The sequence below is a fragment of the Lygodium microphyllum genome, chromosome 30 (assembly GCF_053477565.2).
Source record: "Lygodium microphyllum isolate KBCC chromosome 30, Lygodium_microphyllum_v1.1.10, whole genome shotgun sequence".
Taxonomy (NCBI): Eukaryota; Viridiplantae; Streptophyta; class Polypodiopsida; order Schizaeales; family Lygodiaceae; genus Lygodium; species Lygodium microphyllum.
In genome coordinates, this window is record NC_141164.1 from 14,460,868 (window position 1) to 14,477,716 (window position 16,849).

The 16,849-nt window shown below is 41.5% G+C and overlaps 1 protein-coding gene across 1 annotated transcript in view; it reads left to right on the forward strand.

Moving 5' to 3' along the window:
• Window positions 1–7,029: 7,029 nt before the first annotated feature.
• LOC148009567 (calcineurin B-like protein 1) overlaps window positions 7,030–16,849 on the forward strand; it is a 94,840-nt gene continuing 85,020 nt past the window's right edge. Inside the window, exon 1 of the mRNA XM_087672355.1 lies at window positions 7,030–7,311. The gene's annotated coding sequence lies outside the window, so the exon portion shown is untranslated. The remainder of the gene's footprint in view (window positions 7,312–16,849) is intronic.

Sequence of the window (16,849 nt, forward strand, 5' to 3'; positions counted from 1 at the left end):
TAATTCTAATTTAGGGATTTTAAAGATATATTATTTGTTATTTTGAGGCAAATTTGTAAGTGTTTGAGTCCATTACAATCAAAGTTATTTTACTGCTCATTGTCATCATTACAATCGAGCACATGTACCTTTTTTTCACATGCTAGCATTTTCCACTAATATCAATAATATTTTTTTAATCCACTACCCAATATTCTACTATGAAAGACTATATATGTACACATAATAACAAACTTTGACACCAAGCAATTTATATACTGGAGGCTTTTCATAAGTTTTATTATTCAAATACATTCAATTAAGGTTTTGAAATCCAATATTTTAATAAGAAATACCTATTTTATAAGTGGTGGTATTGCCATTTTCAAATGCACTTTCTATAACAATAAAATAACATACTAGAAAATACATCAAGTTTTGCACGTGTATATCATTAAACTTTACTTTTAAAGAATAAACACACCTAAACCCTTTTATATATTCTCATTCATTAAAGTGCATGTATATATAAGTGCTTGAAATTAAACATTTTAGAATGTGGGACCCATCTCTAAAGGTAGTCACATTATAATGTAAGGCTTTCTTCCCAGTGTTATAAGTCTCTCTTTTATAGTAACATGACCTTTTGATAAACATCATACCTTCAAGATTACTTGGCGAGTTTGTATTGAAGTAGGAATACATGCATTCTTTTTGAAACTTATATATGATATTGAAACATGACGTAGTAGCTATACCTTTTGATAAACATCATACTTTCAAGATTATTTGGTAGGTTTCTATTGAAGTTAGAATACATGCATTTCTTTTTGAAACTTATGTATGATATTGAAATAGGACCTAGTAGCTATAATAGGGTTTGAGTCCAATCCCGTACCATAACCATGGTAATACTATTGAGTTGAATATTGGAAGGTTTCCTAGGAGCTATTATTAGATTTTAAACCATGCACACACTTAATCACCATAATACACTAATGGTGCTTTCCATTTTCTCCCAATTCCTCTATCTCCTATGCACACACACACATGCGCACATGTACACATGGATACACACAAACAAAAGCATGTAATACATGTGTACATATGTGTATGCAAACATGTACTTTATTTTCCACAAATTTTCTCACTTTTATGTATACAAAACAAGCATGCCACAAAATAACATGCATGTGTGCATGGGCTTTAGATCTGTCTTACATTCTCATGAAACATAACAATCTATTATAGATTAATATAATGGTCTATTGTAGATTAACATCATTACTAGTTACATTATTGTGGCATATACTAGATACTTATTATAGAAGGTGCAATACCAAATCTAAGTATGAAATGAAGGCCAAATTTTTTGACACATGGAAGGATCGAAACCTGGCTACTTCAACTATTTTGAAACATGGAAGAAATGACACGGTTGAGTCTCAAGTGACTCATGCATTGTTGGGGATGGAAGGTCTAAAATGTATTTTCAATTGGGAGAAAGAAAAGAGGCTCAACTTTGCTTGTGATAATAATAATAAGTGAATAAAGACCAAAATTCCTCTCCTAAGGTGAGTGAAAATCATGCTAGATTTCTCAAAGATTTAGTGAAAAGAATGTATTGTGTAATCCAAACATTTGTGCTTTGTAATACATGCATATACACATGCTCATATTTCACCTATTGTCTTGTATTTAATCATAGGAAGGCTCATCAAATGAAGCTTTTATTATTTCATGAAATATTTATTACATTAAATCTTGATATGATAATAGCTCTAATGTAATAACTCAATATTGAATTAGATATTGTATTGCAAAGATCCTCCTAAAATTTTCCTCCTCGAGGTTTGTTCTAGTCAGTTCTCTCTAGTAACTCCCATATTCTCTTTAACTCACATGCTTTTACCATGTTGGGAAGGGCTTAATATGTTTTCAAGGTTAATAGCCAGAAGTAAGTCACTAATAGAAAAATTGTAAGTTTTGCATGTAGATATTAGTGAAAATTACTTTTCACTAGCTTTGGGCATGTTTTTTACTTCTTAAACTAATTACATAAAATTTCATAAATTGTGTATTTTTCATAACATGTTTCTTGTTTTTATTAAGCAATTTATGCAATTATTAGCATTTTTTCATCCATGCCTAACAAAACCTTGAAATTGTCATCCCTCTAACTTGTCAACTCCAAGTCATCTTCCATTATAACTAATCCACCATTATTATTTTTTTGTAATGTGATAAATATATTGATCAAAAGGTAATAAGTTATCTACAATTGCCATAAAGCCTCACAATTTGGTCATTTTAACTTCCTAACTACAACTTTATAGATGTGGGCCTCTTTTTTAAGGGCTCTAAATTTAGCTAGGCTATCTTGTTTGATGGATTGGAAAATCTCATTGGCAAAGATTTTCTTCTATTTCCCCATTAAGACCCTATTTCTATTACACTTGATATGCTTGACTACTAGAGCTTTCACAATGTTCTAGAGTCTGTCTCCTCATCCATCATTGCTTGGTCCGCAAACAAAGCCATCTTCATTTTTATTGCCTTATTTAACCCCATTGTTTTAAATTGGTCACTCAGTTTCTTCCAAATGACCATGGTATCTCTGCACATCTAAATAGGTGCTTCGCCACTTCCTTTTGTGTAGCACAAATGACATAGCACATGTTCACTCACATCATTCTTCCAATCTAGTCTTTGGTGTGTAGCCTTAGGGTTGCTACCTTCCATGGCATCAATTTTAACGGCTAGGAGTGGCCTTCCAAGCCCTGCATAGTCTTCTCTTCCAAACACCCATTGAGCTGAGTGGGAATATGCACTTCCACTTTAAGTGGACCTTGATAGGGATATCCCTTCTCTCTCCTTGAAAATCCCTTCTATGCCTCATCTTGAAGGCTAGTTTTCCCTTATGATTGCATAGGGATTTTCATACCTTCGTTGGCCTTAGTTTGGTTGTTGGTGGCCATGATTGGGCCTTCCTTTGCATCTCCTCATGTAGCCATCCCGCTTCTCATTTTCCAAGTTGAATTTGTCTCTAATCACATCAACAAACAATACCTTAGCATCAGCCTCATGCCACAAATCTTTCCATCTCATAAGGCCTTTGCTTGCAGACTTGCAAGCCAATCTAACATCAATGTTTATTGGTGGGTCCTTATCCTAAAATGCTAGTGGAAATGTCCAAATACATTACAACAATGCAACATCCCTCCCCCTTTGGGGTTTTCCTCCTTCTAAGTCAAGCATTCGATGGTGCTTCTCCATGATTACACCACGCTTCACATAATTTCATACCCCTAAATTCCTATCTTGGAGGCCGGTGCAAGTAGCTAGTCCTCTCATGTCAACAATTCCCATCTTCCTCCTACTACATTGGTTGCATTAATCATGGCATGTGTGATGATGGTCTAGCGTTCCTCTTCCTCTAGCCTAGTAGGAATTTAAATGCCAATCTCTCTACCCTTTTTAATACCATCCCCCATCACTTGCGACTTCAATCACAGTGTCCCAATCAACTAAGTGCCATTTCTCTTGAGCCCCATGGGTCCATAGAAATGACATAAGTGTTTTCATCTAGCCTATCACTATGTCCCTTGGTGAATGGTGTTACGACAATCACAAACATGGCTACATGCATCAGTATCTTGTCCTCCACTAGATGCCTCCATGCGAAGGTTAGTGGAACCTTGGCTTGCTTCGCAATCTTTTGCTCAATTTTGGCTAACAATGAGCTCATCTTTTTCTTCCCTAGATAGCCAGCTCTGTAGGTGATCTTAGATACCTTAGGACTTTTGCCAACTTGACCACTTTACACCCCATCTCTCTTTTCTAGTTTGGCTTATCTTCCAACCAAGTGTAGTGTATCTATCTTCAGCTTGCTTATAACTGCCCCTGACACTTGCGAGATTTGATCATACACTTGTAGTAGCCTAGCCACATTTTCCTCCTCCACTTGAATAATATTCAAATTATCATCAACAAATAGTTAAGTACACATTTATGTACCATTAGGTAGTGGAAGCCCCTTTAGAATTCATATTTCCACTCTATCTTGAGGGCCTTCAATAGAGGTTCGGCAACAATGGAAAATAATAGTGAGGCTAGAGGGAATCCTTGTCAAACTGATCTTTGTAGCTCGAATAGATGTGACATAAATCCATTACCCCTACTCTTACCGAGGCATTGGAGAATAGTGTACTTATCATCCTACAAAAGCTAGTCTCCACACCTGACTTTTTCATCACCTCCAATAGAAAATCCCATCTTTACCTATCATAGGCCTTATCAAGATCCATATGTATTTGTATGAATTTCCCTCCCCATCTCTAATGTGTGTTCTATTTCCACCAATAGGTTTAGTATATCATCTTGAAATTTTCTCCCATGCACAAATTTGTATTGGGATTTGTGGAGTATTCTCCCAAGTAGAAACTTCATAAGGGCTATGGCCTTAGAGATGTTGTATGTGATATTTAGGATAGACAATGGTCTCCATTGTGATTACTTACTTCTAACCACTGCGTTGGGAGTAGCTTGATCCTTCCTTAGTTTACAACATGTCCCCTTATTATATATGCATTGCAAAGTCTACTATGTCTTCCCCATAGGTCAGCTAGCAAAACTCTTGGGTAAAATTCTGCTAGTATCTCACCTAGTCCTAGTGACTTTCCTCTTCATCTTCCACATTATTGGAGTTCATCTATTGAGAGTAACTTGGCCGATAAATCCAACACTTTGCCTTCCACCACCTTCCCACCTGGCTCTAAGATTTGCTATAGTTGCTTAATATAGTCAACTTTTGGTATTGGCTTGTTTCCCAGTATACTAGATAGGTAGTTTACAAACACCTTGGTAGATGAGAGGGAAAGCTGAAGTGAGCTATGTCGTCAATAGGATTTGGTGGACATCACTTACATAAGCGATTAAGGTAAATACCCCATAGGATATGTAGGTGGTCCACTCAAATCATGCTTAACTCTTCAATCTTAAATATAAGTGGAGCAAAGCAAGTAGAGGGCTGGAGGACACATTCAAGAGTAGGGCTATTCAAGTCGAAAGAGGGCAAGGGTTCAATATAGCTGTTAGGAGTAGAGCTTGCTTGTTGGCCTTCATAATCAACACTTAGCGTGGCTACTTCAAAGATCATACTAAAATGGAACAAGGAAGGAGAGTTGCAACTATATAGATGCAACTAAAAGGGGCATACTTCAGAAAAAAAGATGCAAGTAGAAAAGGAAACACAAAACCATGATTGAAGATGAGGGGAACTAATCCATCATTATTTCAAGTCTTTTAGATGTTAATCTAGATTTCTTGTTGCTATTTTTCAAAATTCTACACATTACTGCTTTTTATGTCATTAGCACTTAGAAGAGTGATATAGCTAAGCATTCGAAGAGTCATTTTTGTTAACACTCACATTATTGATCTTTTTAGTGCTACCAATCTAGAAATAAGTCCTCACCACCAAATACTTATTACTTTTACATGTACATATCATTGAGAAAAACTCTTATAGACTTTGGATGTGTTTCCTTACTTTCAACTTAATTATACAAATTGTTATAATATTTTCTACTTATACATGTGGATATTGCTAAAACTATTTCTCTAAAACTTTGGATACATTTGTTCTTATTCTTAATCTCTACATATAGTCTTTGATAGACTTTCTTACTTTCAAGATTGTTTTCACACTCTTGCACTCTTTATGTATTTCGCCTATGAAGAATTCATTAGTCATGTGCAACTTGATTCAATTCAATGAAACTTTGCCTGTTAATAGAGATAGTAAATGAGAAAGGGCCATTTTTGTTAAGTTCTAGTGATTCCCAAGCCAATGAGGTGTTGGTAATCACAACAATATTAATTCTTCTATTTGATTTGTTTGTTTGTCTTTGCTCAGTACTACGTAACAAAAAATTCCTACCAGACGTTAAGTTGATAAAGAAACGTAAATATCAATAATTCTTTGGTTTTTTTGTATTAATGACAATATTTGTTTATAAGAGTACCTCTAAGTTAGCACATAAATAAATACATATACTCACATCTTATGTGTTGAGTCATAGGAAAATAAAAAATGAATTTAGAAAACTAATTTATGATAAGGAAACCTCTTGAGCTCAAATCATGTAGGAAGTGGAGCTTCTAGCGAGGCATTGGTTTGCCTCCCTTGAAATAGGATCCATGCAAGTCTTGACCATATGAAGGAGATGAAACATGCTTGAGAAGAAGGAAAGAGTTTGGACCTTGAGAGGATTAGGATTCATGGGAGTAGAGGTTGGGGAATGAGAGGATGGCAATGACGGGAGAAGAAGAATAAGATGAAGGAGGAGGAGGAGGATAGTTTTATCCTTGAAGCATGGCTGGTGGACACTTTTTAGGGTATGGAGGCCAATAACGTGATGGCCCTGAAAAGGAACCCAATTAAACCCCCAATAGAGGTGCAAGATTTTACAAGAACGAACCACTACAATTCAATTTCACAGTTTGTGAATGGTTGAGATCGTGCCATTCTCCTCTCCACACCACTACTCTTTTGGTCCTCGAGTTCCTTGCATGTTTGCATTTGTTTTTTTAATAAAAAAAAGGGCTCTTTTAGTTGGGTGAAAAGGCTTATCTTTAAGCTAGACATAACCAAGCTTTTTCGGCAGAGATCGAAGGTTCAAAATTTTGTTGACAATTTATTGGGTCTTTTATCCTAGTGGGAATAACTTTGGACCATGCTCTTCGGCCCACTGCCCAATGTTGTCTCCGGTGCGAACCGAGTTGCGAAATAGAAGGCCACGTGAACTTGCAAATTTGGCAACCAGTGTGCACCCTAGTTGCGATCCAAAACCCTGGTGGGAACAAGTTCTTCGTCGCCGCAGCAGGTCTCATAGATATGGACCATGGATGACGGCACGGTGACCTGTGATGATGTGAATTTGTGAGACAGGGAGGGCGCCAGGTAATCCGTGCACGTCACAGACAGAGACAGACGGGTGGACAGATATTGTACTATATGTAACATATGTGTATATATTCCAGAGACTCGAGAGAGGGAGAGGGGAGAGAGGATAGAAGGCCGCAACAGTTAAACAGGTTATTCGATCAGCTGGGAGAGCTCTCTCTCTCTCTCTCTCTCTCTCAAGCAGTGCCATTACAATTAAATATTCTGCAGCACTACATTAGCGAGCGAGTCACATTGCTTTTGAGAGAGAGAGAGTGTGTGTGTGCGCGCGCGCGCGCCTCCATCCTGCAGAATTGACCGGACAACCGCGAGAGGCCATAGCTTTCCGGGGGACGCGTGATCAAATGCTGCTGCCGTGCTTCCAAGTATGATCGCTGTTCGGTTCAATATTCATCACGTTCCTTTATCTCACTCAGCTCTTCGATAATTCCCATAGCCAATTTTACGACTCTCATCTTCTCAGCTCTCTCGGCTTCACGGAGGCGCTGTGATTCCAGTGAGGGTTCACCAAATAGAAATAGATTGTGGATAACTCCTTCAATGCGTGATAACAGCAATCTGCTTGGGTCGATCAGGAATGAATTGGATAGTGCACGACTCATTTTTCAAAATGATTTTTCAAATGACCGATGGTTGCTTCGCAATCTCATCCCGTGGATGACATCCTCGTGCAGGCTTGTCGTCCATTAAGCATACTTGCCCGTGGTGAATGGCTCTGCATTTGGTTAGCAAAATAATGCATAAATCGGCATATATGGTCAAATGGTGCTAATTAAATTTCTCTGTTAAAAAAAGGGGTAGCCAATCATGCCCTAGAAATCGTAATGCTCTCTCAGCACAGGACATGTTTGCCTTCACTGCCAGCTCGAGAAGCAACTGGATGAACAAATCCATGGTTTGTAGAAATGGGGTTGGCTTTTCAATGTAAAACAAGTTACGTGAGGAGAGGCCTGGATCTTTCAGGAACTAAGTCTCATGCTTGCTATGAAAACAGATTATAATCAGGGATCTGCTGATCTGCAACATTTGATTAGTACTAGTTCCAAATTTACCATTAATTTTCTAGACGGATCGTGAGGAGAGTCTCTTGAGGATAGCTGGGGATTCATCTGCTGTAGGACAATCTCCCTCCATACAGCACCAAAAAATATAAGAAATTGTTGAAATAATACAGTTTTACGAATTTGGCTTTTTTTTTTCTTCTGATGAAATAGTACAGTATGAATGACCTTGCGTTATATAGAAATCTTAATTAAAAAATGATGCTGTTTTTGGGACATGTACTTCTTGTCCATCACTGACAAAAATGATGGAAATGTGCTCCAAAAGAGCCTTGGAGCTGGCTACCTTTAGAATAAGCACATCTTCATCATCAAGCTCAAGACAGCCAACATTTTGTATATCGTTATGATAACTTGTGAATGTGCTCCTATTATTCCTAAGCTGCCACATAAATCTAGAAGTAAGCCAGGGTTATGTAGATTTTATCAGGTCTAGGTTCACACACCATGATATCTAGCCCAGTGGAGGTCGACTTCGATCCAGGGACCCATCTTCAGTTTACTGGTGAGGTTCTGACAATAGCTACTTAAGATCTGCTTCTAGAACCAAGTTTGGAGTTTGCTACTGATCTGAAGTTTATGACACGAAAAAGTGTTGCTGAATTTGGGAAGCACTTACTGACATTGGCATGCTTAGACTGGCTGACTAAAACTCCTGTATTTTACCTGTGACATGGCAGCACTTTGCTTGACTATGCTAGAAGAGAAACAGATTCAGTGTCACAATGAGCCAGAACTTTGTTAGGAGGTTATGGATACATAACTAGGCAAAGTTCTGGACATTAGAAAAAGGCTCTGGTTGGTCATTTTAATGGTTAAAAAGTATGATTTAATGATTGTAACTTATTCAAGAGTTTTTGGCCATTTAAAGCCACTCTTGGTGTAGTCATAATCATTTTTCAACCTCTCAATCTTGTACTTAGTCAGGTTCAGTTTATTAGACGAGGCGACAGCCCTTTTCCATCTTCTAGTTTATTTGTACCTCTTGCCTCAGGTATTTTGCATTGTTCTATTACATCTCTTTGCAGGTTTGCCACCCTTGCCACATGGCAGTGGGTTGTAATCGACCAGAGCTAGTTTTCAGAGGGCTAACACTACCCTTGGAGGCTGGCAATTCCCTCCCTTTCACCCTTGTGTGGAGTCGAGGCAGCCTGCATGGCTAGTCCTAACAGTCTGCTGGGCTTTTCACACAGTGGGAGGGCCCATCCAGGTGTCAGTTTCCATAGTTGGATGCTGCCCAAGACCACTGCCTTTCTGCAGCAGCCACCTATTGCCTATGCATGTTCCTTCTCAGCCCCTTCACAGCTGCTAATTTTTGAAAGATTTGGCATACTTCGTGACTCATTCAATATTTTTCTGCTATTATTAAAGCTATGCGTGTCAACAGCTTTTAGTCATTAGTCATTCTTCAGTCCTTCAATCTTGGACTTGGTTAGAAACAGTTTAGCAAATGTGGCATCAGCCCTTTCATATCTTCTATTGTTCGTTCATGGCCTTTTTCTTTCCGTCTTTCACATTCTCAACTCCATATGAGTCAGGCTCGCAGGCTGTACCATGTGGGAAGCAGCTTACAAATCCACTTTGGTCTACAGAAAGGCAATGACTCTTCTAGGGACGTAGAGCCATATTCACCCACAATCCAAAAGAAACGAACTCCCCACTAGCATGGAGAAGTAGGGTATCTTCTGCTGACATGAGCTCTCCTCACAGAAGTGTGAGTTATGGCTGCTGACATGACCACTGCTGAATTCTGACTGCTCACATGAGCACTGCCAATTGGAGCCCGAAGCTTGAACAACACATACATCATGCTGGTAAAGCCTTGGAGCCAACACCACTAGTGGATTGAAATGTGGGACATTTAAGAAACCTTGTGTATGGCCTCCAGTAAGATGGGTGCTGCATCCTAGAAGATTGCATGGGTGCCTTCTTGGAGACTTGTTGAACCCAGTATTTAGATCATGCAGTTGGCTGATTATGACTGGAATGTCTGCATTCTATATAGGTCTTCCTAATCAGAGACCATTTCTGTTGAAGCTGAAAAATTGCTTGAAGCAACTGGAAGGAAGCCTCTTCTAACACTGTCAGGCTGTCCCAACATGGATTCTGGATTTTTGCCTGGATGGGTGAAGGTGTGAGGACAAGTGGGGTAATCAAGTTCACAAAGAATGGACTCCTTGGGATGACCAATGAATGCTCAACTCCTTGTCAGAATGAAAAAGTGTATAATGAAGATGAAAATGGAGTAATGGGTAATGAAACCCCATTGAGAGTAAAAGTATGATTTAGTACAAGGAGCAGTAGTGAAGATGTCAACATGTGTAGAAGGCGGAACAGGGGAGAACGCTTGAAGTAGAGGGCAGTAGTAAGGTTACACAGGGGTCATGAAGAGGCGGTTTTTGTTCTATCACAATGGAGGATGCCTCATCAGGAGCTGTCTTCTGATCTGTTCCTTAGGAGGGTGGGCTTTTACAAGCTCATAGCCCTAGCAGCCTGTTCTTCATCAGAGCTTGGGCTCTTATGGCAAATGGCTGTTATGGTCACTTCCATTGCTATTGTATTTGACAAGCTAGTAGGATGCGTATGGTGTACGGATTGTAGGATTTTCCTTTGGAGATTTCCATTCATTTGCCCTAGCCGTTGAGGGCCAAACAATGTCGAATGCCTCTGTTCAAGGCATCCACTTGATGGGCTTCTAGACCTGTACTGCTTTGTGTGGCCCTATGTGCACTGCACCTTCGCGCAAGGCCAAGTATCTGATGTTGCTGGTTGATGGATATTTGGGGTATGTTTGGGGTTATTTCTGGGAGCTCAACATTTAAGCCTTTTCCAGGCTTTGTGAGTGGAATACTTTTGTGGAATTTCAGTCCACATTCAAGGTTTGTAGAGTCTGAGCTGATCTTGGTGGAGAATTCACCCCTCATGAGTTTGATAGGTTTTGCAGGCAACATGGCATTTGTATAGAGTCTAACAAATGTAGATACCATGGAGAATGGTGTAGTGGAGCGAAAAATATCAGACCATGTTGGAGATGGGTTGATCCATGCTTGAGCACCAAGGAATGCTTAATACCCTTTGGATCGAGGCTATAGCCATGGCTTTTCACATCCGCAATAGGTCATTGACTGTTGGCTTGTAGGACATGACTTCCTGTGTGGCCTATTTTGGGTGGAAGGCATTCATTACTCATTTTCAAGTGCTGGATGTGATGCCTATGTTCACATGTGCACAAGAAAGAAGGTGAAGTTCAATGCCAAGTCAAAAAGGTATATCTTTGTTGGTCATAGCCAGATTGCAAAGGGCTATTGCCTTTATGATCTTGATCCCGCAAGCTATTGGTGAGCCATGATATTGTGTTTGCGCCAAAGTGGAGTGATATGGAAGCATATGACTTGACTGAAAGAAAGAAGTGAACACGGAGAGGGGAGAGAGAAAGAGATAGTAGAATGCTGAAGACTGCAGAGAATGAATGCTGAATACTGAAGGTAGTATGTACAACGGGCTGTGAGTGTATGGACAGCCGAAGTAACTCTCTCAATCTGCACTGACAAAAAGTGAAAGTGATTGGGGGGTTGTGAAGATATGCTAGGGTTTGCATTGAGAAAACACAGAATGTACGAACAGAACTAAAACACAATAACTCAGACAATAATGCAAAAACACATAACACAAAAACACAAACACAAACAAAGAAGAAAGAGAACTTTGAAGTGAATGAATCAATGTTGTGAATGATGAAAAGAGTGTGTGAGATGCTCAAAGGCAGAGCAACGAGAGAAGTTTTAGTTTGGCGTCCACCAAAGACAGATTCCAAGTGTTGTAACCACTAGTTAGAGTGGAGATAATGCTGAGAAGGGAAGAGCAGCAGATTGGTAGCCAAAACGCAGCAGTTTGGAGCTTGAATATGGTTGGCAATGTATCACCTGAAAAGTGCTTGAAACTGATCACCTGAGGCTGATAACAGTCATGCAATAGGTGGGAGAGGGTGTGCTGATGCAAGGAGTTGTGGGGTGAAGGTAGCAGGCTGGGGCAACAAACACAAATTGTAGGACACCTCCTGGATGTAGGCAGCAACTAGTAGATGACAAGGTAAAGAAGTATGGAAATGTGGTGGTAAGGTGGTAAAAGAATTGTTGGTGGAAGATAGCATCAAGAGATGTTGCAAGATCTACCTCGAGAGGGCAAGCCACCATGCTGGGAGAAGAACAATTGTCCAGGGAAGATGAAACCATGAAGGAACAATGAGCTTTCCACATCTCCAGCCCAAGAAGGACCAGTGCAAACTTGCATGTTAAACTTAGATTGAAATACAAAAGCTTGCAAAAGAGATTAGAATCTATAAAAACAAGAGCTTCATAGGAGATGCTTCAAAGCAACACAAAAATAAAAAGTAAAGCTAAAGTGAAGAAAAGATATGTGTGAATAAGTGACTGTAGCAAAAGATAAATGAAGGAAATCTTGAAGCCTAAGTAGCCTAAGGAGAAAGTAGCATATGGGCGCGACTCATTAGCCCAAGGAACTAAGAGTGCTAAGTAATGTGAGACTAGTGTAGTGTAATCTAAGGGTGCTAGCTTAAGTGTGTGGCCACCATCATGTATGGCCATCAGGAGATCTCTGCCAATGAAACTCATGTTGAGGTGGCGAAATGGTCATGGGTGGGATAATGGTGCTAGGTGGGGGTTAGGAGGAGACCTTGGAATGGATGCATAAAGTGTGAATGGAGTGGTGTTAGTAGACCAATCACCCAAACTTTTCGGAACATTTAAGGTGGGGCAGATGAGACTGTCCATGTGCCACATGTCTAATGGCATGTGCGCTAGGAGCAGATTAGTAGCAAGAGGTGTAGCTCTTCTCGATTGTCCAAGGGGAGTCGAGGTAGTCACGGCTTGCTGTGGTTTCTTAGTTGGGAGACCTTGGGCTATTGAAAGCAAAAGAAAGAAAATTTATGGCATATGTCTTGACTAGAAGATGGAGGGATGGGAGGAGTATAAGAAAAGTGACTACCAACACCACGCTCAAATGAAATAGAAGTGTCAGGTGTACTTGGAGAAGTATATTTACTTCAAGAGCCTCATTGATTTACATTCACCTACTCAAATATGCCATTATGCAATTCGTACATACTGGTTTTGATTCATATGACTCAAAAGAGTTATACGAACTTTGATACTTGTCTTGGTTGTGATGAAAAAGATGGATCGCTAGTCATCTCAAATGCCGTATGTTCTCCCTAATTGAAGAGGTGGCCAGCCTCACCATCAATCTTGATGTATTAGAACCAAGGTTTTTAGGAGTTGTAGAGCAGTAGCTGCAATACTTGATACGCAAGTAGTCTTGGAACTCATCTGCCATGAAACATGTATCTGGCCAAGGAGAAGGAAGTGAAGGTGAAGCATTGTTTTTCTTGTGGAGTCCATAATGCATCCTTAAGGCCTTCAATGGCGGAGAAGCTTGAAATGACATGTGGGGTTCCAAGAAAAGGTTTTTGAGATATTGTGAATTGGTTACGTGTTGTTCACATATCTTGCACAATCCAAGCCTACACATAGCCATAAGATGCTCTTTACAAGAGCACCAGCCCCAAAACCATGTGGAGATATGCTAGGGTTTGCATTGAGAAAACACAAAATGTACGAACATGACTAAAACACAATAATTCGGACAATATTGCAAAAAACGCAAAACACAAATGCAAAAAGCGAAAACCCAAACACAAATAGAAAAGAGAGAGAACTCTAAAGTGAATGAATCAATGTTGTAAATGATGGAAAGAGTGTACAAGATGCTCAAAAGTAGAGCAATGAGAGTAGTTACAGTGTGACATCCACCAGAGACGAATCCAGAGTGTTGTAACCAGCAATCGAAGCTGAGATAATGCTGGGAATGGAAGGGTAGTATATTGTAACCAAAACACAAGAGACGGGAGGCTGAATTTGGCTGAATGCAACATGTGTATGTCACAACACAATACAAAAAGAATTTGTATCTTTCCAATATTTTACGTATTTAATTGTTTATTAAATTCGTTTCCTTTGCACTTACTAGATATGAAGAAAAGCCCATTAGAGTTGGCCACTAATGAGTGGTCATAGGTTATGGTGGACCCACATAGTGGGTTAAAGAAAAGATAGTGCATGCTTTCCACCTTGTTGAGCTAAAAATGCATTACATTTTGATTAGCTCCTTGAAACAGCCCCAAAACATGCAAATTATCACAAGTGCCATTAAACGGGGAGCAGTTCTAGAGAGTCTCTATGTACCACATGCAAAACCCTAATTTGGGAGACTTCAACAACCTGGAGGCCTTAGAGGACAAGCATGGTAGAGGCAGAAACTACTAGGGCATGGCTAGGGAGGAGCAGGAGGCATGGGAGATCTTCCTACTGGTAGTAGGAGGTCGCGATGCTTAGAGAGACCCAACTTTCCACAGGAGGGAAAGGCTGTTGGACTTCTCGTGGGGATACAGGCGGCTAGGTGGAGTCTTGCTAGAGCGGTTGGATAGGTTCTATGCGGGAGAGTAGGGATGCTCCCGCGGAGGCTTGATAGGACAGTTGGCTGGCACCACTTTGTCACTGCCCGGTCCTCCTAACACTTGATCCCCCGGCATCTTCCCTAGGTACACAATCCTGTCGGATCCCTGACTTGATCTACCGGAGAGAGGAGATGAAGAGATAGATTGAGCAGATTTGGACTAGGGAGTGGAGTGAGAGGGACTAGATCGTAGAGGAGGTTGCAGAGGTCCTAGCCGCGTCGAGCAATATCTGCCAGGAGGTAGTCCTACAGCCTAGACAGCAGTGCTGTGAGGAGGAGAGAGCACTTCGGCGGGACCTAGCAGCTAGCGGCTATGCAGAGATTATTACAAGAGACACCAGGGGATCCCATACTCCACACACAGGAGGTGCGCGCACAAGCAACCATCGTCGGCCTAGAGGACAAGTGCTCGGAGTTCTCATTCCACACCTCAGCAACCTTTTGGGCGCGGAAGGGGGACACGATGTGCAGGGAGTTCTTTTAGGCACAACAGTCCCGCACCTCAAGAGAGCAGATACGCAACCTTTGGGATTAGTATGGGAGGATTCGCTCTAGCCCAGACGAGGTAATGGAGATTGCCATCGACTATTACAGACGCCTCTTCTAGCAGGAGACAGCCTCAACTAGAGGACAACGTTGCAGACAGCAGGTCTGGATCACATCCCGTCCCTTTTCATAGAGATGGGATGCTCCTCCTAGCTCCCTTCTCAGAGAAAGAATTAGAGGAGGCTTTCCACACACAGGATGGGAAGAAATGCCTGGGAGAGGATGGCCTCTCTAAGGCCTTCTTCACTACCTACTGGGAGGTGGTGAAGGATCCCCTGCTAATGGCCTTCCAGGAGATCTTCACTTCATGACAGATGCAAGGGAGTCTTTCGGCAAGCCTTATCAGTCTTCTCCCCAAAGGAGATCGGTTACCTTATTGTGGCCTATAAGGCACTGGCAAAGATGATTGGTAGGTGACTATGCCACGTGCTTCCAGACATCATTCATGACACACAGAGAGGCTTTGTCCAGGGATAGGAGCATCCTAGACAATGTATTCACCTTCTTTGAGGCGATAGAGTGGGCTCAGCACAGTGGGTAGAGGCTGGCCGTACTACTTTTGGATTTCGAGAAAGCTTATAATAGGGTGGACTGGGATTCTCCGCACTTTACAGATCGGCCACTAGCATGATTCTCATAGACGGTAGGCAAGGGGAGGAGTTTCGGCTAGAGAGATCGGTCCTGACAGGGGTGCCTCCTGGCCCTGTACCTATTCCCACTCCTTATAGTGGCGATGTTTCACTTCCTCAGGTCACGTGTGAGCAGATTATGCGTCCTCCAACTTCCAGTGAGAGAGGAGACTGAGTTGCTAGACTCAGAGTATGCTGATGATATAACATTCTACATAGAGAACCATGAGTTGATGCTGGAGAGAGTGAGGTTGACTCTTGAGGTGTTTTGTTCTGCAGCGGGAGCGAAAATCAACTGGCGAAAGTTGGTTGGTTTCTTCACAGACCCGGACTCTAGCACGGAGTGGGGCGTCCACCTGGGATTTAGATGGGTGAGTAGAGGGCTGTTCTTTATCTAGGGTTCCAGGTGGAACTCGACATCACTCCCGCCCAACAGTTTCTTCTAGTTCTCGATTCTATTCGGAGGAAGCTGACCTACTGGAGCATGGCTCGCCTTTCACTAGGAGGTCGAGCCTTGGTGGTTAACCAAGTTCTCCTGCGACGACTTGGTACATCACCTCGTGTTGGTGCTTCTCCTCATCCTTCGTAATGCAGCTTTGCTGCCTAGTGCAAAACTTCCTTTGGTTCGGGTCAGACGGCTCCAAGGATTCCGGGGCCAAGGTGGCGTGGGCGACCATTATACATCATTGGTCAGAGAGGGCTTGGGATCATAGACCCAGAGTATATCAGTGTGGCCCTCTTGGGCAAGCTAGTTGTTCGCAGCCTCACACTAGGAGGGCAAACCTGGAAGGTCCTATTGCAGGAGGGACTTCAGGATTGTAGATTGAGACTTGACGGTGGGTGGAGGTCGTCCTTGAGATGGATCTTCATGTCAGCCTAGATCACTCCCCCCAGATCACCTTTCCTACACAGCTTGCTTTACATGTGGCAGGGCCTCCGTAAGGCCCTAATCCAAAGCCCCCCAGGCTGCCAGGAGGAGATAGACCGCCAGCTGGTGGTCTAGAACCCCCAGGTTAGAGATCGGAAAGGGGCACAGATTGGCAAGTGCCCCCACATCCAGTGGGCTGGTTGGGAGGCCGGCTTGTCGGCTCGTACCATCAAGACATGGCGGAAGGTGTATAGGATGGTGGACGAGA